Source organism: Schistocerca nitens, chromosome 11 (genome assembly GCF_023898315.1).
Source record: "Schistocerca nitens isolate TAMUIC-IGC-003100 chromosome 11, iqSchNite1.1, whole genome shotgun sequence".
NCBI classification, from domain to species: domain Eukaryota; kingdom Metazoa; phylum Arthropoda; class Insecta; order Orthoptera; family Acrididae; genus Schistocerca; species Schistocerca nitens.
The window spans coordinates 122,786,710-122,812,023 of NC_064624.1; the positions used below are offsets into that span (position 1 = coordinate 122,786,710).

At 42.1% G+C, this 25,314-nt stretch overlaps 1 protein-coding gene across 1 annotated transcript in view; it reads left to right on the forward strand.

Annotated features, from left to right (window-relative positions):
- The first annotated feature begins 2,245 nt into the window (after positions 1 to 2,245).
- LOC126213297 (uncharacterized) overlaps positions 2,246 to 25,314 on the forward strand; it is an 86,808-nt gene continuing 63,739 nt past the window's right edge. The window contains exon 1 of the mRNA XM_049940973.1: positions 2,246 to 2,341. The gene's annotated coding sequence lies outside the window, so the exon portion shown is untranslated. The remainder of the gene's footprint in view (positions 2,342 to 25,314) is intronic.

Sequence of the window (25,314 nt, forward strand, 5' to 3'; positions counted from 1 at the left end):
CTAAAAATTTGCAATATTCTACCTTAGCTATATGCTTCTGATTAAGGTCTGTATTTATTAATGGCATCATACCATTCACTGTACGGAACTGTGTGTACTGTGTCTTATCAAAATTCAGTGAGAGTCCGTTTACAAGGAACCACTTAGTAATTTTCTGAAAGACAGTATTGACAATTTCATCAGTTAATTCTTGTTTGTCAGGTGTGATTACTATACTTGTATCATCAGCAAAGAGAACTAACTTTGCCTCTTCATGAATATAGAATGGCAAGTCATTAATATATAATAAGAACAACAAAGGACCCAAGACTGACCCTTGTGGAACCCCATTCTTGATAGTTCCCCAGTTTGAGGAATGTGCTGATCTTTGCATGTTACGAGAACTACTTATTTCTACTTTCTGCACTCTTCCAGTTAGGTACGAATGAAACCATTTGTGCACTGTCCCACTCATGCCACAATACTTGAGCTTGTCTAGCAGAATTTCATGATTTACACATGTATGGGTATTGGGACAGCCTCATAAATCCACAGACTCTGCATGTCAGCAGGGGACTGTTGAAGCTGGTGGAGGCTCTGTAATGGTGTGGGGCACGTGCCATTGGAGTGATATGGGACGCCTTATATGTCTAGATACAATTCCGACAGGTGACACGTACATAAGCATCCTCTCTGACCACCTGCATCCATTCATGTCCATTGTGCATCCCGACGGACGTGGGCAGTTCCAGCAGAACAGTGCAACACCCCACATGTCCAGAATTGCTACAGAGTGGCTCCAGGAACACTCTTCAGAGTTTAAACACTTCTCCCCAGACATGAATATTATTGAGCATATCTGGGATGGCTTGCAACGTGCTGTTCAAAACAGATCTCCACCACCTCGAATTCTTATGGATTTATGGACAGCCCTGCAGGATTCATGGTGTAAATTCCCTCCAGCACTACTTCCGACATTAGTCAAATCCATGGCACATCGTGTTGCGGCACTTCTGTGTGCTTGCGGGGGTCCTACACGATATTAGGCAGGTGTACCAGTTTCTTTGGCTCTTCAGTGTATAATAATAAATGCAAAATTAAATTTTTAGGTGAGAACAGAACTGGGGTAAGACAAGATGGATTGTCCCCATTCCTGTTCAGTTGTGTGCTAGAAAAGATAGTCAGGAGATGGAAGAATAGAACAGAAAAAAAAGGAATTTTAAAAAATCACAATTGAGAGGAAAGGGGATAATATGAATTTTGATTGATTGGTTTTTGCAGACAATGTTGCCATCTTAGCTGAATCTACAGGAGATGCAACAATTCAGATAAATGTCATACAAGAGACAGCTTCAAAGCCAGGCTTATACGTACGTTTTGAAAAAGCACGTGTGTATGCAAATGCGAAGCAGGTGCCAAAATACATGGAGTGCTATGATGAACGTGTTGTGTTGCACATCAGTTTTATTGTGGGACGACATGTGTAATTACTTGCTGAGTCTCTACATACTTTTCACTAGCCCATGTTCTTACCACAAACAAGAGAAAACTGCCTTATCATTAGGAAAATCTTAATATCTATTCATCTTTATACAGTTTAGGGTAGTATATGTTCATCAACATTGTAGTAACATTTACTTAAAAGATAGATTTTTAGAACCAATTTAAAATATCTTTTTTTTTTTTTTTATGTAATGTGGTGATTTGTAACATTTTTCCTTGCTAGTAGAGGCCCATCTTGTGTTAGTTTTGTTTTTGCGTATTCACTATGCAGTACCATTTTGTCTTGTAGTATATTTACGAAATTTTCATTTTTATACATTACTTGATCTTCAGTGTCCATTATTTTCTTAATGAAACATGTAACTTCCACAATACATAGACAAAATAGTGGTGGAATTTGCAAGAAAGTGTAACCATTTGCAGAAATCTGCTCAATAATACTTTTGAGATCATTGTTTACTATTTCTTCTGTTTATGCACATATGTTTGGATTCATTATAATACTTGTGTCTCTGGATAAAGAACAAATTCTGATTATTGTATATTAGGAGGAAGGTTGTTTATATGTATGAGAAACAGTATTGGAGCTAAGTTGCTAGGACTCAAATACTCTGTCTTCTGTTAGCTTTTCATTCATTACTGGCCGTGTAGTGGCATAAGCAGTGATCTGTCAACAGGGTCGTATCTGTTAGGTTATCACAACCAAGATAAACAAATATTTGTGCTATGCACTGTAGCAGAGGGAAGCTGAGTCAAAGCTGCCCGAGTCAATAGCTTAAAAGTCTGAAAACATTATTGCTCCTACAATCTTCAAACAGTTTAATTAAAATCACAGGATACTACCTTCACGTTAATAGAGGTAAGTAATATCCTTTCAGGATCGTACAGATAAAATGCAATGAAACGGAGTATCTCCACTTACTTTGGCATGACTTCCAGAGTAAACAAATGTTATTTTGTTTCTTTCATGCAATCCTTTCTTTCCCAGATTCTTAATATTCAAACAGTAATTTACTTTTTTTGCTAGTTCCAATAGTGCAGTCAGTTTACAAAACAACCTGCACTTTAAAATTTCATAGTAGAATGTGCTCTAAAAGTTTTGATTCCACTATTTAACTGGAGCACTGACCTTTACTAATGTTAAGTCCCATTACTAAGTTTCCTATTACAGAAATGCAATTAATTTTATCTGATATGCAATAGTTAAGAAGTTATTTTAATTTGAAGATTTTGTTATGTATATAAATACCACTACATAGTATGTGTTAATTATATCCATTTTCTAACAAAGTTGATGCCCACATGGGATCATCTGAATCAGTTCATATTTATTTAAGCCTCCCAAGTAGAGAATTGGCTATTTCACACCTGTGCTTTTCATAACGTTTTCATTCTTTTTAACCTGGGTGCCCTTTCTTTCAGTTATGGTGAATCGTTTTTGTTTAAATGTTTTTAGCTTCAAGTCTAGCATTACTGTTCATGAGAATGATCTTTTCTTCTGTGTTTTCAGTTTGTTGCATTGTCGTATTTAACTATTCTGAATCATTCTGGGCCTCTCCAAACCAATTATTCTTGGTTTTATTTTTCCAAAATCAATTTTTTCAGTAGCCTGTTTTCTGCTAATCTTAATACCGCAAATAGCAGAAAATGGCAATATTCTCCTTTTGCATCATATCTGTTACCAACTCAGTTTTCTGTTACACCATTTCGTTGTGCATCAATCACCTTTGTCTGCCCATTTGGTGTTTTTTGTTGTTATTTGTTGTGACAATTCTTCTGCCTGCATGCTTTAGTTTATCTGATGCCAATCTAATGTTCAGTTTGAATAGTGTTTCACAAGCATGTATTGTTTTAGGATTAACAATGGAGCGGTAGAGTTCACATTTGGTGCTCACTGAGAGGGATTTCTTCTCATAGATTGGCCAGGTGTTTTATTGTGCTTGCTTCAATTTAGTTGTTCTTATACATTTTTTTATTTTGTTTCTGGACAAAAAGTTACTTATTGTGATCACAATAAACAGGACTTCCTGTACAACAGTTTGACAAAAAAGGTTATAAAATTCACTAAATTGAGTATTTGAACTTCGTTTTTTGTATAAGAGGACCAGTATCTCATATGCCCTCCCCCCTCCCCCCCTCCTCCTCCTCCCATCATTGCTCATTTGTCAATGGTGTAGGGGAAGAGTTCCCAAGCACATGTTTGGAGAAGTCTGAATCTATTTAATTTTCTGATCATCGTGCAAGATTTATGTGGAAGGTTTAACATATTTACTAACTTGTCATACATTAGCAACACAGAATTCTGACAGTTACCTGTCTCGAAGGCACAATGTATGCTTTGCATTGGTAAACATCTTCTTCCAACAGCCTCACTTGGTAAAGTTTTCACTTTACTATCTAGCTGGTCTCGGGCTGCAAAATTTACTGAATGCTGCCGTTTGACAGAAGAGTTACTTGAAGTCCTGATACTGTCTGTCAGACATCTGACCTCTGTCCATTCAGTCAGCAGTGGCATATGAATAGCCCGAGACAGAGAGAGAGAAACAATCTAGTAATATCAAAAGTCTAAATATGGGCCTAGTTACATATATCTTGCTTCTTAGAAATAATTTTGTTCCTTTAATTTTGAGATAGACATTATGTAAATGGAAGACGTTAGTTCTACTTTGCTCTGAAACCACTTATGAACAGGAATTCCGATTTCACTGGAGACCACATTATCATTATTACCATTTTACGGACAGTGTGCATCGCATCTTACCGGAAAACAAATTCTTTGACGAAGATGAAGACATTTAATGTGTTCCCTTTAGGCACCATAAATTTTACACACAAGTTTTGAGCATAGTTTCGTTTCGAGATTTCAGTAAACAATTAATTCCTTCATGATATCCATAAGATTAATTTTGCCAGCCCTGCCTCAATGGCAGGTGTAGGAATAGATGAGTGAGTCTCGACTATGTCACTGTTGATCTGATGCAAGTTTTAAGTCATCGCAAGGTGCAGAATGACTTCTCAGAGAATGCTCATGATACTGGATCTGCTGAAGATTAGATGGGTGGATCACATAACTAATGAGGAGGTATTGAATAGAATTGGGGAGAAGAGGAGTTTGTGGCACAACTTGACGAGAAGAAGGGACCGGTTGGTAGGACATGTTCTGAGGCATCAAGGGATCACAAATTTAGCATTGGAGGGCAGCGTGGAGGGTAAAAATCGTAGAGGGAGACCAAGAGATGAATACACTAAGCAGATTCAGAAGGATGTAGGTTGCAGTAGGTACTGGGAGATGAAGAAACTTGCACAGGATAGAGTAGCATGGAGAGCTGCATCAAACCAGTCTCAGGACTGAAGACCACAACAACAACAACCGGATCTGCTATAATCAGAATGATCAGGTGGATAACTTCCTGAAACTGTTCACATTTCGGAATAAACTATCTTACAATATAGACTACGTTATGTGGTTGCCATAATAGTCTGCAACATTGCCAGTCGTGGATGAAGCCCATGTGGATTAAAGTCTGCTGTGTGTGTACTCTAAGCAACTCTTCCAAATGCCGTGAAGATGGGGGAGCACAGTTTATTTTATTTTATTTACACATCAGGTTCCGTAGGACCTAATAGAGGGGCAAATCTTCAAGGTCATGGAAGGTGTCAGTACATGAAATTACAACACAAATGTAATAACAGATAAAAATAAAATATTTATGAACCTGAAAAAAGTCATGCCATAAGTTAATGCAATCAACAATACAACAAGAATCAGCTTAATTTCTCAAGGAACTACTTGACAGACTAGAATAGGTGACCCATGAGGAAACTCTTCAGTTTCAATTTGAAAGCGCATGGATTACAGCTAAGATTTCCGAATTCTTGTGGTAGCTTATTGAAAATGGATGCAGCAATATACTGCATACCTTTCTATGCAAGAGTTAAGGAAGTCCGATCCAAATGCAGGATTGATTCTGCCAAGTATTAACTGAGTGAAAGCTGCTAATTATGGGAATAAGCTGATATTGTTAACAAGAAGCGATAGTATATATAAAAAAGAGGCCAATGTCAAAACACCCAGACTAACGAACAGATGTCGACAAGAGATTCGTGAACTTACAACGCTTATTGCTGGAACTGCCCATTTCGCAGCCAAATTATCCTTTTAGAATGGGAAGAGTTACCCCAAAATATAATACCATATGACATAAACGAATGAAAATAAAGAAAGTAGAATAATTTTTGTGTCGAACCATCACTCACTTCAGATATCGTTCAAATAGTAAAAATGGCAGCAAAAATAACAAGATCCTGAAATTCTGTGAAATTAGAACATCAGGTTTTGTTGAATTGTGTGTTAGAAACTATAAAAGCTGAGTCTTACTGTGATTTAGCATTAGTTTATTTTCCACAAGCTATGAACTTATGTCATGTACTGCACTATTTGAAATCGAGCCAATGTAGCACACAACATCCTTTACTACCAAGCTAGTTTCATCAGCAAACAGAAATACTTCAGAGTGTCCTGTAATACTAGAGAGCACATCATTTACATAAATAAGGAACAGAAATGCCCCAAAAGATCCCTGGGGCTCCCCCCCCCCCCCCCCCCACACACACACACACACTTGACCATACCCCACTCAGACCCCACATCACAGCCATTCTCAACACTGAATAATAACCTTTTGCTGTCTGCTGCTAAAGTAAGACCTGAACCAATTGTGAGCTACTCCCCATATTCCCTTCTGGAGCAATATTTTGTGATCAACGCAATCAAACAGCTTAGTTAAATCAAAAATATGCCTAGCATTTGAAACCTTTTGTTTAATCCATTCAGTACCTCACAGAGGAAAGAGAATATAACATTTTCAGTTGTTAAATGACTTCTAAAGCCGAAGTGTACATTTAATAGCAAATCATGTGATATAAAATGATCAATTATCCTTACATACACATCCTTTTCAATAACTTTAGCAAACACTGATAATATAGAAATAGGTCTAAAATTGTCTACAGTATCCCTTTCTCACTTTTTATGAAGCGGCTTTACTACTGAGTACTTTAATTGTTCAGGAAACTGACCATTCCTAAAGGAAAAATTACAAATATGGCTAAATACAGGGCTAACATGTGCAGCACAGTACTTTAATATTCTGCTAGGCACTCCATCATGTCCATGAGAGTTCTTAGTCTTCAGTGATTTAATTATTGACTCAATGTTCCCCTTGTCTGTATCACAGAGGAGTATTTCTGACAGCAATCTCAGAAAGGCATTTGCCAAGAGAGTTATATGATTTTGTGTCGAAACTAAATTTTTATTTAATTCACCAGTAATGCTGAGAAAATGATTGTTAAATGCTGTACATATATCTGATTTATCAGTAACAGAAATATTTTTACAATGAACTGACTTTATATCGTCAATCTTGTGCTGCTGACCAGACACTACCTTCATAACTGACCATATGGTTTTAATTTTATCCTGCGAATTAGCTGTCCTGTTTGTGTACCACATTCTCTTTGCCTTCCTAATAACATTTTTAAGGACCTTACAGTAATGTTTGTAATGGCCTACTGTAGCTTGTTTGTGACTACTTCTAACATCTTGATATAATTCCCACTTTGTTTTACAAGATATTCTTATCCCACTAATCTGCCACCCAGGCAGCCTTTTACTAGTAGTAAAGAACATTCTGATGGAAAGCAGCTAGCTCTCAAAGAACATGAGAAACATTTTAAGGAAAGCATTATATTTATCATCTATGTTATCGGCACTATAAACATCCTGCCACTCTTGCTCCTTAACGAGGTTTAAAAAACTCTCCATTGCTGTTGGATTAACTTTCCTACATAGTCTGTAATTATATGTGACATTTGTTTGAGTAAAAAAGCCTTTTAGTGTTAAAATTTGTGCAGCATGGTCTGAAAGGCCATTCACCCTTTTACTAACAGAATGCCCATCTAATAATGAAGAATGAATAAAAATATTGTCTATAGGTGTGCTACTGTTCCCCTGCATCCTAGTTGGAAAAAACCACTGTCTGCATCAGATCATATGAATTTAGGAGATCTACCAACATACTTTTTCTCGCACCATCATATACAAAATTAATATTGAAGTCACCACATATAACTAATTTCTGATACTTCCTATAAAGTGTATCAAGAACTGTCTCTAGCTTGAGCAGAAATGCTCTGAAGTCAGAGTTATGGGACCTATAAACAACAACAATTAGAAGTTTGGTTTCACTAAATTCAACAGCCCCTGCACAACATTCAAATATCTGTTCCGCGCAGTGCTGTGATACGTCTAAGGACTCAAATGGAATACTGTTTTTTTACATACATGGCCACTCCCCCACCTCGCAAGGAACTCCTCGAAAAACAGCCAGCCAATATGTATCCTGGTAAAGGAAGCCTCTGAATTGTCAAATTATTTAAGTGGTGCTCCAATATACCAATAATTTAAGAGTCAACATCTATAAGCAGTTCATCTGGGCTCAATTCCCGGCTGGGTCAGAGATTTTCTCTGCTCAGGGACTAGGTGTTGTGTTGTCCTTATCATCATCATTTCGTCCCCTTCGACACGCAAGTTGACGAAGTGATGTCAAGTCGAAAGACTTGCACCGGTCTACCCAACGGGAGGCTCTAGCCACATGGCATTTACATTTACTGCCTTTATCTCTAATACCGCTATATTTTGATGAAATATGCTAATACCTTCTCTTCCTGGAAACATGACATCCTCTGAAGGTGAGCCCTTAGTTAGAGGGATATACCTATCAGCTGACTTCAGTCTAAAACAGGTGCAACTCTAACATCAACTTCTACAGGAGGATTTTCAAAGTATCTCTTTATTTTTTAGTGACATTCATATTCCGTGTGTCATTTATAAGATTAATCGTAATGATGCACATTCATTCCCCTCAGAATAGAAAGGTGTGTCAAGGAGAAACTTTTTAAGTTTGTTTTCAAATTTAACATTGCTGCCTGTCAAACATTTTATATCGCTGGATAAGTGACCAAATTTTTTTGACTGCACACCTATCTTCATTAAAGATGGCCTTAATGTGGAGTACAGTATGTCATTTTTTCTTCTGGTTTTGAATTTATGTACACGATTGTTCCTTTTGAACTGCAGTGAACTATTTACGACAAACTTAATGAGGGAAAAAATTCACTGTGAAGCAACAATCAAAAATGTTGAACTTCTTAAACAAACACTGGAAAATCCAGAATGGAATAATGATAATATGAAAAGGATAAATTGCTACTTACCATAAAGATGATGAGCTGCAGACATGCACCATGAAAAGAGTGGCATACAAATTGAGCTTTCAGCTGAAAGCAGTAACCAATCTAACGACTGCGGCAGACACTTGTTGTCTTGCATAGGCGTTGTCGACCGCAGTGCCATATTCTGCCTGTTTACATCACTGTATTTGAATATACATGCCTATACCAGTTTCTGTGGCCCTTCAGTGTAGTTTGAATGATGTAGCAGTTTGTTTCAGTCATATGCAAAAACTGAAAACGGCCTTACGACAGTGGTATTACAGGTTCCCGCCAGGTCACTGCAGTTAAGTGCTGTTGGGCTCGGCTAGTACTTGGAGGGGCCACCGTCCCGGTCTGCCGGGTGCTGTTGGTAAGCATGGTGCTCTCGGACCTTTGGAGGTTAATTGAGGAGCAATTTGATTGAGAAGTAGCGATGTCACGAGTACTGACAACGGCCCGGAGAGTGGTGTGCCCCCCCCCCCCCCCACCCTCCTTACCCACAAATTCACTTCTGGATGCATATGATCAACAGGCAGGCTGACCAATAAAGATTATGCTTGCTGCACATCAGCAAATTGCTCCTCAATTAACCTCCAAAGGGCTGAGTGCACCATGCTTACCAACAGCACCCAGCAGACCACGACGGTGGCCCCTCCAAGTGCTAGCCAAGCCCAACAGCACTTGACTACAGTGACCTGACGGGAACCGGTAATACCACTGTCATAAGGCTGTTGTCAGTTGCCTCTGCCTCCAATGACCTTAAGGGCTGAGAATGACACAGCTGCCAGTCTGCACCGTTGGGCCTTCAGGGTCTGCCATGTGCTGATATCTGCACAGTTAAGTGCCCCACAAACCAAATATCATCATCATGTTCAGATGGCGTTTGTTTTGTTTGTATAAGCAAACACTGTGCTGTGAGCCAAAATACTAATCACACATTTGCTGATGTGCAGCAAGCATAATCTTTAATGGTCAGCCTGCCTGTTGATTATATGCATCCTGAAGTGGATTTGTGAGTAGGAGGGGGGGGGGGTGTCCAGGGGGGGGGGGGGGGGGGAGAGCAAAAGGCAAAACCATATCTTCAGTCAAATGGAGTCAGCTGATATCGAGTTATACAGTATGAGCACTGCACTTTTGCGCTGAGAGTGGATCTGTGACTAGTTAGGCACCACACTTTACTCGAGTTATATTTCCTTCCAGAAGATTCAGTATGTGTACTCTGTGGGCAGGTGGGAGGGGGCTGGAGGAAGAAAAAACAACAATCACTGTTGATGCTCAGTGTTCACTGTAGCGTGACAAGTTGTTTTTCAAAAGATTTTCTCTTAAGTATACTTGTTTGCCAATTTACATACTCTATTTGATCAAACCTGCTACCATGGCTGAGAATCACCAATGCACATTTGTGAGGTGGTGTTCGAGAAGACGGTAAGCCAGTTTGAATCCTGGAGTTGAGAAAATTTTTCTTTGGCATTATTTGGCTGGCAAGGGGAGGAGAGGAGGCAGCATAAAGTTCCTGATCACCAGATTTTGCACCAATGTCCTGGATTAAATTCCAAACCTCTCCATTTCTCATATCTCATGAAGTGAGGGTATGTGACACTGTAGAAGATGGTGGTCTGTCTTTCAGATGGGGACATTGTGCTCGGTGGCCCCATTTGTGCTATGTATCAGCACTGGGTTTCATCCACTGCCTTCTCTCATCATCATTATAATATAACACACACACACACACACACACACACACACACACACACACACACACAGTATTTGTATGTTACAAATTAATAAAAAAAAATAGCAAGCTATCTTATCAAAGGCATCCTGGTACCTATTAGAGCCCATTAATATGTGGTGTGTCCACTGTTCACCCTTATAATGGCTTGAACTCTACTGGGGACACCTTCAATGAGGTCTCTGAATGTCTTCCTCAAGAGCCGAAGCCAGAAAAGGTTGTGAAGTTGGACTTTGGGGTCTGGAGTGAAGTTGACATTCTGACTCATCCCCCCAATGCATTCCACCGGGCTCAGATCAGTATTCTGGAGAGACCACCAACCCATTTCAGGAGCGTTACTTTAAAGAAGCCAAAGCCTCACAGCAACCGTTACTTTGTGGCAGGGTGCATTGTCATGCTGGTACAATCATTGTAGTCTCCAAACCGTTACTCCACAGTACACAGTGTTGTCAAGTGTGGTCGTACCCTTCACATTTAGTTTTAAGCACAATAAAGGGACCACATCCTAACCGTAAAACACACCCTGACTGTGACACCACCACCTCCATACTTCACTGCTGGCGCTATGCGCAATGGCAGGTAACATTCTCTACAATCTGTTCATCATAAGAATAAACCTGATGCAAACATTGCACTTTGTATTCTTCTGCATTTGCTGGAACCTCATTGAATATCCATTTCATGTGGGACTGCAGCCGAGCTGTCTCGAGTACTGTCAAGTACGATAATAAGGGAAGGTTTTGTGCTGTGCGTTACACACACATCGACTTACCAATAATGTGGGACAACAGCTTTACTGGCGCATTCAACTTGGACAGCAGTGGCCAGTCAGCTGGTACAGCTAGCCTGCAGTGGCATGGCCAGCTGCAGTTCACACGTAAAAAGAGACGAGCAGAGGAGCAATACAGCATCGAATGTCATTTAATTTTTAAGCGGAATGAAATAATACACTGCAAATCTCCCACAATATGCTTCTTAGACGACTAGATGAAAACTGCAACACATTATCGTTTTTAGCTAATGTATAATTGTAATTAAAAACAAGAATGATGAAAATTTATGACTTAACCACAGAGTAATTTTTCTGCACAAGCTGTGTGTAACATAAGAGAGTATGGAAGGGTTTTACCATGTAGTTAAATATTGAAGCTACTGAAGGTATTACTCAGTCAGTCATCTGGTAATCTCTTAGCTCCTTCCTTATCTGAGTCCAAGAAATACATTTCAGTTCTGGAAGTGTCACCTGCTACATTGAGTCTACCAACAACAGAGTCCACGAAGCCAACCAGGCACCACATTTTCTCTTTTTCTTTTATGACAAGCCGTTCTGTATCCTGCCAGCATTCACCAGTGACGTAACTTAGTAATAAGATATGTAATACATAAGTAGGACCTACTTCCAAGAGCGTAACAACACCAGTGTACGTGTGCTTCAGCTTCTGACCAATCATCACGTTTGTGTTTGTTTACGTCAGGTTTACTGTTATGATGAACAGATTATAGACACAAAGCTTCCTGGCAGATTAAAACTGTGTGCCGGACCGAGACTCGAACTCGGGACCTTTGCCTTTCGCAGGCAAGGGCTCTACTAACTGAGCTACCCAAGCACGACTCACACCCCATCCTGGTTCACAGGAGAGTTTCTGTAAAGTTTGGAAGGTAGGAGACGAGGTACTGGCAGAAGTAAAGCTGTGAGGACGGGGTGTGAGTCATGCTCAGGTAGCGAAGTCGGTAGAGCAGTTGCCCACGAAAGGCAAAGGTCCCGAGTTCCAGTCTCGGTCTGGCACACAGTTTTAATCTGCCAGGAAGTTTCATATCAGCGCACACTCCACTGCAGGGTGAAAATCTCATTCTAGATTATAGACATTCACCAAATCCAAAGCCTTCCATCAGTCTGCCACAGGGTATAGAGAGATTTGTCACTCCATTTCAGTCATGCACTGTCTAGTGCAATTGCTCTTTCCACCACCTCATGTGTCACTTAGCACTGACTACACAAATGTGTGGTTTGTGAGGAGCTGCTTGCCCACTCTGCCCCATTCTTTTTAACTCCTCACATATGGTCATTATGCTATCTCAACTACTGGTAGCACTATGGAACTCAGAATTGATTTCCTCCATAGATTTCATGTGATATTTCACAACCACCCTCCACAACACTTGATACTCAGTCCTTGAGTTCTGCGTGGCCTCAGTTTAGCTGTGACTGTTCCTTCATGTTTTCACGGCACAATCACATCGCAAATAGTCAACTAGGGCACCTTTAAAATTGTTAAAATGTCCCCGATGGCTCTCTCACTCAATTTGACATCCACTGACTAGTCCACATCCGAAGTCACTGACCTCTCCTTTTGGCTGTATGAATGATTTTTATTAAATCTGTGACCGGTTTCACTTATCAGTGCATCCTCAGGCAATATACGCTATTTATAACATTAACATAGTAACATTGAACATTGCCCTGTAGCTACTCCCCACATATCTGTAAGGCTTGGGTCACTTAAAGGAAGCCTTCTTGGTTACCCAAACCTGCCAACCCAAAGTTTGGTACAGATTTATTGATGACATCTTCATGATCTGGACTCACAGTGAAGAAGAACTCCAGAATTTCCTCTCCAACCTCAACTCCTTTGGTTCCATCAGGTTCACCTGGTCCTACTCCAAATCCCATGCTACTTTCCTTGACGTTGACCTCCATCTGTCCAATGGCCAGCTTCATACGTCCGTCCACATCAAACCCACCAACAAGCAACAGTACCTCCATTATGACAGCTGCCACCCATTCCACATCAAACGGTCCCTTCCGTACAGCCTAGGTCTTCGTGGCAAACGAATCTGCTCCAGTCTGGAATCCCTGAACCATTACACCAACAACCTGAAAACAGGTTTTCGCATCCCGCAACTTCCCTCCTGACCTGGTACAGAAGCAAATAACCAGAGCCACTTCCTCATCTCCTCAAACCCAGAACCTCCCACAGAAGAACCCCAAAAGTGCCCCACTTGTGACGGGATACTTTCCGGGACTGGATCAGACTCTGAATGTGGCTCTCCAGCAGGGATACGACTTCCTCAAATCCTGCCCTGAAATGAGATCCATCCTTCACGAAATCCTCCACACTCCACCAAGAGTGTCTTTCCGCCGTCCACGTAACCTTCGTAACCTCTCGGTTCATCCCTATGAAATCCCCAAACCACCTTCCCTACCCTCTGGCTCCTACCCTTGTAACTGCCCCCAGTGGAAAACCTGTCCCGTGCACCCTCCCACCACCACCTACTCCAGTCCTGTAACCCGGAAGGTGTACACGATCAAAGGCAGAGCCACGTGTGAAAGCACCCACGTGATTTACCAACTGACATGCCCACACTGTGAAGCCTTCTATGTGGGAATGACCAGCAACAAACTGTCCATTCGCATGAACGGACACAGGCAGACAGTGTTTGTCGGTAATGAGGATCACCCTGTGGCTAAACATGCCTCGGTGCACGGCCAGCACATCTTGGCACAGTGTTACACCGTCCGGGTTATCTGGATACTTCCCACTAACACCAACCTGTCAGAACTCCGGAGATGGGAACTTGCCCTTAAGTGTATTCTCTCTTCATGTTACCCACCAGGCCTCAACCTCCATTAATTCAAAGTTGCCGCCCCTTGTACCTCACCTGGTATTCAACAACATCCTTGGCTCTGTACTTCCACCTTGACTGACATCTCTGCCCAACCTCTTTGCATTTACATATGTCTGTGTGTGTGTGTGTGTGTGTGTGTGTGTGTGTGTGTGTGTGTGTGTGTGTGTGTGTGTGTGTGTGTGTGTGTGTGTGTGTGGGCGCACGCGCGCGCACGTGTTCGTGTGTATACCTGTCCTTTTTTCCTCCTAAGGTACGTCCTTCCGCTCCCGGGATTGGAATGACTCCTTACCCTCTGCCTTAAAACCCACATCCTTTCGTCTTTCCCTCTCCTTCCCTCTTTCCTGATGAAGCAACCCTGGGTTGCGAAAGCTTGAATTTTGTGTGTGTGTTTAAGTTACAGCATCTTTGTTTATATGTGTGTGGGGGGGGGGGGGGGGGGAGGGGGGGCAATGAGTCAGTCAGGCTGTGTCCATTGCCGTGCGGCTCCTCTCAGCTTGCTCGATCATTGCCACTCCCACTAAAAGGAAGGGGTAAGGGGGGGGGGGGGAGAAAAAAATTTAACTACCACTTTCACCAGATGAAAGTATATTGGATGTGAATGGTGGGGAGTGGCTACAGGGCAATGTTAACCATTACTATGTTATAAATAGTGTATATTGCCTGAGGATGCACCGATAAGTGGTGCAAAATAGATTTAATAAAAATCATTGATACAGCCAGTGCGGAATTTTCTTTGGAAAAATGTCAAAGTTTGGCTGTGGTTGCCCGCCTTACAAAACAACACGATTCAGCATTCATTTGCCGAGTATGGGCCTGGCAACCCCAGGGTTCCTGAACTGGGGACTCGTAAGTGCCCCCAGTCTCTGTCACCGTAAGCTCTGAGTATTCTTCAGCGACCACTGTACGGGACGGAAATGGGGATCTAGGCTGGACCGCCTGGATTGCAAGGATGGAACAAACCTCTATAAAAGAAACCTCTGTATCTCAAGGTGTCATGCATCACTGTTGATGTGGAACAGACGTTGGTGGGGAACCTCTGAGAAACCTGTCGCACCTCAGTTGTATAAGGCTTACTCGGGCATGCGGGGCTCTGTCTGACTGGACCCTTATTTCCCCAGCTGCTCGTGGGACCAAAATGGAGCCTGTGAAATTTTCTATTCCTCCTCCCAGCGGAAATGGTGGGCCGCTGGTAGGTACTAACACTTAGTCTAACGAGAGGGCTCACGCATGCAGTTCTCCCGACTCAGGGAGTTATACAGAGTTCTTCAGTATACTGTAACAGAATGCTTGCCACTGGTCAAAATGCGTTTTTGATTGTGAAGTGAAAAGAGGGCAGCTTTGACAGGGTTTTGCCTTTTTATGAGGGCTATCCAGAAAGTAGGGTAAGTTTCCATCAGATGCTGCTAGGTGCGTGCCGAGCGCGTTTATTTTGGTATGTGCGTGCTCGCCAGCTCAGTTAGCATCCGTCCGTGACAGAGGGAATGTGCGCATCTGGTTTTTTTCTATATTCAAATTTGGAATGTGTGGTGCAATTGAAAATCCCGCCAGTTGTGAGGTGTGGTCTGTGATACGGTTTTCGTTCACAAAAAACCTAAAACCTATAGAAATTTATCGCGAACTGTGCAAAGTGTTTGGAAACAACATAATGAGTGAATGTTCCGTCCGGAAATGGTTTATTCGGCTTAAAAATGGCCGAACCAATGTTCGTGATGAAGAGAAGAGTGGATCCCTGAGCACTGTGACTGATGACCTTGTCGCTAAAGTTAATGAAACAATTCATGAAAACTGTCACTTCACAATAATGGAGCTTTTGCTTTCTTTTCCACAAGTTTCACGGACTTTGTTGTTTGAAATTGTCACTCTAAAGTTTTTTTTTTTTTTTTTTTTTTTTTTGGTCATCAGTCTACTGACTGGTTTGATGCGGCCCGCCACGAATTCCTTTCCTGTGCTAACCTCTTCATCTCAGAGTAGCACTTGCAACCTACGTCCTTAATTATTTGCTTCATGTATTCAAATCTCTTCCTCTACAGATTTTGCCCTCTACAGCTCCCTCTAGTACCATGGAAGTCATTCCCTCATGTCTTAGCAGATGTCCTATCATCCTGTCCCTTCTCCTTATCAGTGTTTTCCACATATTCCTTTCCTCTCCGATTCTGCGTAGAACCTCCTCATTCCTTACCTTATCGGTCCACCTAATTTTCAATATTCGTCTATAGCACCACATCTCAAATGCTTCGATTCTCTTCTGTTCCGGTTTTCCCACAGTCCATGTTTCACTACCATACAATCCTGTACTCCAGACGTACATCCTCAGAAATTTCTTCCTCAAATTAAGGCCGGTATTTGATATTAGTAGACTTCTCTTGGCCAGAAATGCCTTTTTTGCCATAGCGAGTCTGCTTTTGATGTCCTCCTTGCTCCGTCCGTCATTGGTTATTTTACTGCCTAGGTAGCAGAATTCCTTAACTTCATTGACTTCGTGACCATCAATCCTGATGTTAAGTTTCTCACTGTTATCATTTCTACTACTTCTCATTACCTTCGTCTTTCTCCGATTTACTCTCAGACCGTACTGTGTACTCATTAGACTGTTCATTCCATTCAGCAGATCATTTAATTCTTCTTCACTTTCACTCGGGATAGCAATGTCATCAGCGAATCATATTGTTGATATCCTTTCGCCTTGTATTTTAATTCCACTCCTGAACCTGTCTTTTATTTCCATCATTGCTTCCTCGGTGTACAGATTGAAGAGTAGGGGCGAAAGGCTACAGCCTTATCTTACACCCTTCTTAATACGAGCACTTCGTTCTTGATCGTCCACTCTTATTATTCCCTCTTGGTTGTTGTGCATATTGTATATGACCCGTCTCTCCCTATAGCTTACCCCTACTTTTTTCAGAATCTCGAACAGCTTGCACCATTTTATATTGTCGAACGCTTTTTCCAGGTCGACAAATCCTATGAAAGTGTCCTGATTTTTCTTTAGCCTTGCTTCCATTATTAGCCGTAACGTCAGAATTGCTTCTCCCATCCCTTTGCTTTTCCTAAAGCCAAACTGATTGTCACCTAGCGCATTCTCAATTTTCTTTTCCATTCTTCTGTATATTATTCTTGTAAGCAGCTTCGATGCATGAGCTGTTAAGCTGATTGTGCGATAATTCTCGCACTTGTCAGCTCTTGCCATCTTCGAAAATGTGCGGATGATGCTTTTCCGAAAGTCGGATGGTATATCGCCAGACTCATATATTCTACACACCAACGTGAATAGTCGTTTTGTTGCCACTTCCCCCAATGATTTTAGAAATTCTGATGGAATGTTATCTATCCCTTCTGCCTTATTTGACTGTAAGTCCTCCAAAGCTCTTTTAAATTCCGATTCTAATACTGGATCCCCTATCTCTTCTAAATCGACTCCTGTTTCTTCTTCTATCACATTAGACAAATCTTCACCCTCATAGAGGCTTTCAATGTATTCTTTCCACCTATCTGCTCTCTCCTCTGCATTTAACAGTGGAATTCCCATTGAACTCTTAATGTTACCACCGTTGCTTTTTATGTCACCAAAGGTTGTTTTGACTTTCCTGTGTGCTGAATCTGTCCTTCCGACAATCATATCTTTTTCGATGTCTTCACATTTTTCCTGCAGCCATTTCGTCTCTAAAGCTGGACTACCACAAATTTTGTGCACAATGGCTGCCCAAAACGTTTACAGAGCTCCATAAAGAACAGCGAATGGAGGCAATGTTGACATTTTTGGAGGCGTACCGCAAACATTGTGATTCATTACTGGATCGAATCATAACCAGTGATGAGACTTGGGCGAAACACGTCAATTGCTAGTCCGTGGAGGGGGGGCACATGAGGTCATCCCAAAAACCGAGAAAATGTATGCAAACCTTGTCAGCAAGGAAATTGATGGCGACAGTGTTTTGGGATAGGCAAGGTGTGCTTGTTATTGATTTTCTCAAATGTGGAGCAATCATAAATTCTGCCTGGTACTCTCAAACTTTGCAAAGCCTTAGAAGAGCAGTTCAAAACAAACACTGAGGAAAGCTGATGTCCAAAATTTTGTTTTTGCATGACAATGCCTGACCTCACATGGCAAACCGCACTAAAGAACTCCTTAATTAATTCAAATTGGAAATATTCCCTCATCTGCCCCACAGCCAAAATCTTGCACCAAGCACTTCCACTTGCTTCCCAAGATGAAGAACTGGCTTGCAACGCAGCACTTTGATGATGACGAGGAACTTCAGGTGGGTTTGACTCACTGGCTGAAGTCTCAGGCGGCAGAATTTTATGGCGAAGGTCTTTCAAAGATTGTCCACTGCTATGATAAATGCCTCAATGTGTTTGGTGACTATGTGGAAAAGTAGTATGTCGGTCGCTCTTTCAGATGTATATAATACAATGTATTTCTTGTACTTAGTTTTTTTAATGCCAAAAGGTTCCCTACCTTCTCCTGATTCAAAAAGGGTATTTTTGGCTCAAAAACGGGCTGTTCGAGCTATATGTGGTGTAAGTTCGAGAACCTCTTGTCGACCCCTATTCAATAGTCTGGGAATTCTGACATTGCCCTCACAGTATATATTTTCTTTAATGTCATTTGTTGTTAGCAATATTAGCGTATTCCCAAGAGTTAGCAGCTTTCACTCAGTTAATACTAGGCAGAAATCAAATGTGCATGCGGAATGCACTTCCTTGACTCTTGTGCAGAAAGGAGTGCACTATTCTGCTGCATCCATTTTCAATAAGCTACCACAAGAACTAAAAAACCTTAGCAGTAGCTCAAACTCTTTTAAGTCCAAACTGAAGAGTTTCCTCATGGCTCACTCCTTCTATTCTGTCAAGGAGCTCCTGGAAGAGCTAAAAAATTAAGCAAATTCCAGTGTTACATTGTTGATTTTCTTTATTTAAACTTACGACTTGTCGCCTGAATATGTTTTTTATATTTCATTTTATCTGTTTATAATATCGTGTTATAATTTCATGTATTGACTCGTTCCATGACCATGGAGACTTCTCCTTAATTTGGTCCCATGGAACAATAAATAAATAAATAACTGGGCACTGTTCAGCCATCTGGTTGTACTTGAACGCTACAACAGCATCCAGAAATGGGTGGGCCACGTCACACGAGTGATCCATCATGCCTCTGGACCTAGTCATCCCAAAGTCCTCAGGTCACTTTAAGAGCGGCCTGTACCTTGTTGGATGGATGAGTGCCATTCGGCAATCCGTAACAGGTGTGCGACTCATCGACAGTTTAAATGCCGGGCGACAGAGGACATTTCAGGGCCTTTTGAATCACAAGGGCCAAGGCTCAAAGCATCATTGAGGAGAGCAAGGAAAGGTGGGCAAGTGTTCCTGGACTATACCACCCATTCCAGTTGGGAAGCCTTCCAGTGGATTTCCAATAAACCCAGTTGTTTACCAATAGCAGCGATGCTGATACAGGGGTGTCTCCAAACGACACTCAGAGACATCGCTCAGACACTAGCCGAGCATTTTGCAAGCACTACTACCAATGCAAGCCAAGATCCAGCGTTTTGTCACTACCGGTGACTGTCGAGAGGAGTTAGACTTCCGATCCAACAGCTTTGAGTCCTACAACTTCCCTTCATCCATGTGGGAGCTGGAGACGGCACTGTCTGAGACTTATTACACTGCACCCACTCACGACCAAATCCGGTGCTGCATGCTTCGACATTTGCCAGCGGCATCACGGATAATCATCCTCAAATGTTTTAATCTTACATGACACACAGGCAGCTTCCCAACTCGTGGAGGTAGGCAATTTTAGAACCTGTCCTCAAACCAGGAAATGATTGCCCACACCCCAGTAGTTACAGGAGTATCTTCTTAACGAGCTGTGTAGGAAAGACCCTGGAGCAAATGGTTAACAGTCATCTGATCTGGTTGATCAACTCCTTAGCTGCTCTCAGTGTGGATTCTGGAGATTTTGGTCCACTGTCAACAACATAACCCTGCTACAGTCGGCTATGCAGCACGATTTCCTACATAAACATCACATCATCAGCATGTTCTTCGATATCAGTAAGGTGTACGATACTATGTGGAGACACGGTATTCTCACACAATTGCATCAATGGGGCTTTTGTGGCCACCTTCTCATCTTCCTACAGTCTTTCCTGTCCCATCAGTTTTTTAGGACTCGAGTTGGTGACACGCTGTCAGATCGATTTGAGAAGCATTTTAAGAGCTACCCTATTTGCCACAGCCATAAACTGTATCATGTCTGCAGTAAGAAGTCCTGTACAGTGCTCCTTATTTGTGGACAATTTTGCTGTTTTCTGTTTCTCCTCCATCGTTGCAACAGCGAGCCGTCAGTTGCAAGCTACATTGCAGAGGTTAGAGGAGTGGGCCGCAAAGACAGGGTTCCAGTTTTCTCCAGATAAGTGTGTGTGTGTTCATTTTAATTGTTCTCATCAGTGCCTTTTTTCGAAAAAAACGTTTGAGGGTACTCCGACATTGGATATAATGCAGCGAAAATTACTTATAACTGAAGTATGGGATACCACCTGTCTGCATTTAGCCATGATGTCATTAACATGTTGAACTACAAAAGAAACGGTATCGGACTCTTCAGTTGACTTTACAGCTCAGATGAAGCAGGTGATAACGAGAAACACCCAAACATACAAGAGAATGTGGTATCGAACACTTCAGTTTATATCACCTCAAATTAAGCATGTGATTCCCATCAACCCCTGGACAATACAATAAAATGGTATTGTACACTTCAATTGAACTCTAATACACCTCAAATGAAACAGGTGAGTCAAATCAACTCTCTGACATACAAAACAATACAAGGAAATATTACCAAACACATATTTTAGCCTTTAAAACACCACTAAAAGACACAATACAACAAAAACCATCCACACATATCATCAACAACAATAGAAACTACACTATAAAAATCTTTTGTAACCTTGTTTGGCTCCCAAAATGGCATAGAAGATGGGTGGTATCCCGTGCTTCAACTGAACCAGTTTTTAATACAGCTGAAAATTTACTTAACTATAAAACTACAGTGTGACTTACATTAATAGCATTACAACAGTTTCCAAACTGACTTTAGTTCATGGCTGCTGTAGTCTTCACGCCTTCTTACTTTACTCTTGCTATCAGTAGCAAGATGTCTACCTTTCATGAACCAATAGCATACATAGTCCACGGGCTGGAACAACATTAGTGGAGGACCGACCGACATCGTAAAAAAATTACTTTGTCGATGAAAAAGTTTAGGGGTACGCATCCCCCAGCGTTCCCCCCAGAAAAACAGCACTGATTCTCATCATATTTTTAATTTACCTGGCTTGCATATGAGGGATATCACCATACATTTTAAAGACTCAGTGATGTTTCTGAGCCTCATTTTTGGCTAGAAATTGTCGTGGTTGCCACACCTGAGGGGCCTGAAAGCCAGAACTCTCAAGGCACTGAGCCTCATAAAGTGCCTTAGCTACAGATCTTGGGCAACAGACACGGGTGCATCTGCTCCAGTTTTATAGGACTTTTGTGCGTTCCCGACTGGACTACGGTTGCACAGTGTACAGATCAGCGAGGCCTTTGAAGTGTTGGCAGAAGAGCCAACACCGTGTTGCTAGAGGAGGCCGAAATGCACGCGTTTAATTACACGCAGACTGGCGTGAGGTCTGGAACAGGACAATGTCTTGAGAATTGCAAATAAAGTACGTAGATGATGTGATACTTAACTTTAATCCATAATTGGTGTACATCGCTCTTGACGATACAAAAGTATAATTGCAATATTAATTGAATACGGCGCCTTGCTAGGTCGTAGCAAATGACGTAGCTGAAGGCTATGCTAACTATTGTCTCGGCAAATGAGAGCGTATATTAATTGAATACGGCGCCTTGCTAGGTCGTAGCAAATGACGTAGCTGAAGGCTATGCTAACTATCGTCTCGGCAAATGAGAGCGTATATTAATTGAATACGGCGCCTTGCTAGGTCGTAGCAAATGACGTAGCTGAAGGCTATGCTAACTATCGTCTCGGCAAATGAGAGCGTATATTAATTGAATACGGCGCCTTGCTAGGTCGTAGCAAATGACGTAGCTGAAGGCTATGCTAACTATCGTCTCGGCAAATGAGAGCGTATTTGTCAGTGAACCACTGCTGTGAACGTCGGCTGTACAACTGGGGCGAGTGCTAGAAAGTCTCTCTAGACCTGCCGTGTGGTGGCACTCGGTCTGTGATCACTGACAGTGGCGACACGCGGGTCCGACGTATACTACCGGACCGCGGCCGATTTAAAGGCTACCACCTAGCAAGTGTGGTGTCTGGCGGTGACACCACAGCCTTCTTATTTGAAGATCATTGATGCTGTCCGCCATGAGGGGATTAGGCTGGCCACGGGTGCTTATAGGACCAGTCCTATACCTAGTCTCTGTGCTGAGGCTCGGGAACTGCCACACGTCATCCAATGGCAACTCATCGTGGTGCATCAGGTATGTAAGTTCCTCCCAGCTCCAACTTCACCCGCATACCATACTGCTGCTCGGCTGCCTCCGGAATGCCTTTTCTCCGACCCTCTACGAGCCACACTGCCATTTGGGACCCGTGTGCGATGTGTGCTGGATTCACTCAGTATGGAGTAGCTACAGTTGCCCTGGTTACTGCGGAGGCCCGGGATAGTTTTAGATTTGCTGCAGTACACGAGAGATCGCACTCCTGCTTCTGTTTTTAATGCGATATTTTCTGACATTTTGTATGACCACCACAAGTATGTAGCTGCCTTTACAGATGGGGCCTCAGTTGGTTTCTCTGTCATTTTCCCAGATTGTGTCCTCCAGGACTGACTGCCTCAAGAATTACTGTCTTCTATGCAGAATTATATGCAATCTTGCAGGCCCTGGAGCAGATGAGATTCTTCTGGCGCTAAATTTCTTGTCTGTTCCGATTCTCTAAGTGCCCTTCACTTTCTCCAACATTTGTACCAAGCAGATAAAGTAGTCCAGAATATCCAGCATGCCTTCCTCCATCTACAACTAGGGAAGGAGGTGTCTTTCTGCTGGGAACCAGGGCACTTGAGTATTGCAGGGAATGAAAGGGCAGATCTAGCAACCAAGGAGGTACATTGTATTTCAGTGTGCCAGCTCCCTGTATGATAAAACCTTGCTCCTGAGGTACAAAGTACGCATTGACGGGAAGACGGGTGACTGGAATTGACAAACAATAAACTCCGTCTAGCAGAGCCCACAACGTGGCCGTGGCCTACCTCCTTCCGGCCATGTCGACAGGCTGAGGTTCTCCTTACTTGTCTCTGCATAGGCCACAACCCTTTGACACTTGGCTTCTTGCTCCAGTGAGAGGACCCTCCAATGTTTGGAGCTTGCGGCGTACATATAACTGTGATCCATATTGTATTGGACTGTGTTTTATTTTCTGATCAGTGGGCAGTGGTGGATTTGCCACCAGATCTGTCTTCTATTTTAAATAACATCCAAATGAATGTGGCTTGAGTTTTAAAGTTTTGTGAATTATTCAACATTTTCCCCAAGTTTTTAGAGAGATGGTTTTAATGTGTTAACAAGGTGACTGGCTCACCCAAGTTTACTGTAAGTGGTCAGCCGGTCACATTTCCCTGCACTTTTCTTTTAGCTCTTCTGTGTTTAATTTTCTCTGTGTTTTAATTTCCTGTATAGCCACTTTCCCTCTTTCTAACAAGGGAACCTCCCCAACGCACCCCTCTCAGATTTAGTTATAAGTTGGCACAGTGGATAGTACTGAAAAACTGAACACAGATCAATCGAGAAAACAGGAAGAAGTTGTGTGGAACTATGAAAAAAAAAGCGAAATATACAAACTGAGTAGTCCATGAGCAAGATAGACAACATTAAGGACAGTGTGCGTGCAGGAGCGCCGTGGTCCCGTGGTTAGCGTGAGCAGCTGCGGAACGAGAGGTCCTTGGTTCAAGTCTTCCCTCGAGTGAAAATTTTACTTTCTTTATTTTCGCAAAGTTATCATCTGTCCGTTCGTTCATTGACGTCTGTGTTCACTGTAATACGTTTAGTGTCTGTGTTTTGCAACCGCACCACAAAACCGTGCGATTAGTAGAGAGGCATTGGAGAGGCACGTCCTTTCGTCTACTAATCGCACGGTTTTGCGGTGCGGTCGCAAAACACAGACACTAAACTTATTACAGTGAACAGAGATGTCAATGAACGAACGGACAGATCATAACTTTGTGAAAATAAAGAAAGTAAAATTTTCACTCGAGGGAAAACTTGAACCAAGGACCTCTCGTTCCGCAGCTGCTCACGCTAACCACGGCGCACCTGAGCTCACACTGTCATTGATGTTGCCTATGTTGCACATGGACTACTCTGTTTGTATATTTCGCTTATTTTTTTCATAGTTCCACACAACTTCTTCCTGTTTTCTCGATTGATCTGTGTTCAGTTTTTCAAGGCCTATCCACTGTGCCAACTTATAACTAAATCTGAGGGGGGTGCGATGGGAAGGTTCCCTTGTAAGTTGCTTTGGTGCATTTGAGATAGGGTAAGTGTGTGGTAATTTTGAGTGCATGAGTCTGCAACAAGTTTAGAGATTATCTCCTCATTTGTTTGTTTTAATGAGTGTAAGGGTGCTGATGCCCCCGCCTCCCTCTCTCTGTCTGTCTCTCTCTCTCTCTCTCTCTCTCTCTCTCTCTCTCTCTCTCTCTCTCTCTCTCTCTCTCACACACACACACACACCTCATTTTGTAATGTGGCAGGTCTGCCTTTCATGACATCTGGTGGTCAGTCCCACATTACATATGGCTGTCTGGATACTTTTGATCAGACAGTGTATTATTCATAATGTTTCCACAAGGTGAGGTTCAACAGCCATAAAGTATTTTATAAAATGCATTTTAAGCATCAGCTGTTTATTTCTCCCATTAGTCATCTACTGCTTAGCCATCATCCAGGATGTAGGGTACAAAAGATTAGTTAAGTGTGTCCCATATTCCTTTGAAGTTGAACAATATTGAAATCATCCAGTGAAAATGTAAAAACAATTTGTCTAAGAATACTGCATGTCATATCTTATATCAAACAGCAAACATTGACATCTACATCTATACTCCGCGAGCCACAAGCCACCCAACAGTGTGTGGCGGAGGGCACTTTACGTGCCACTGTCATTACCTCCCTTTCCCATT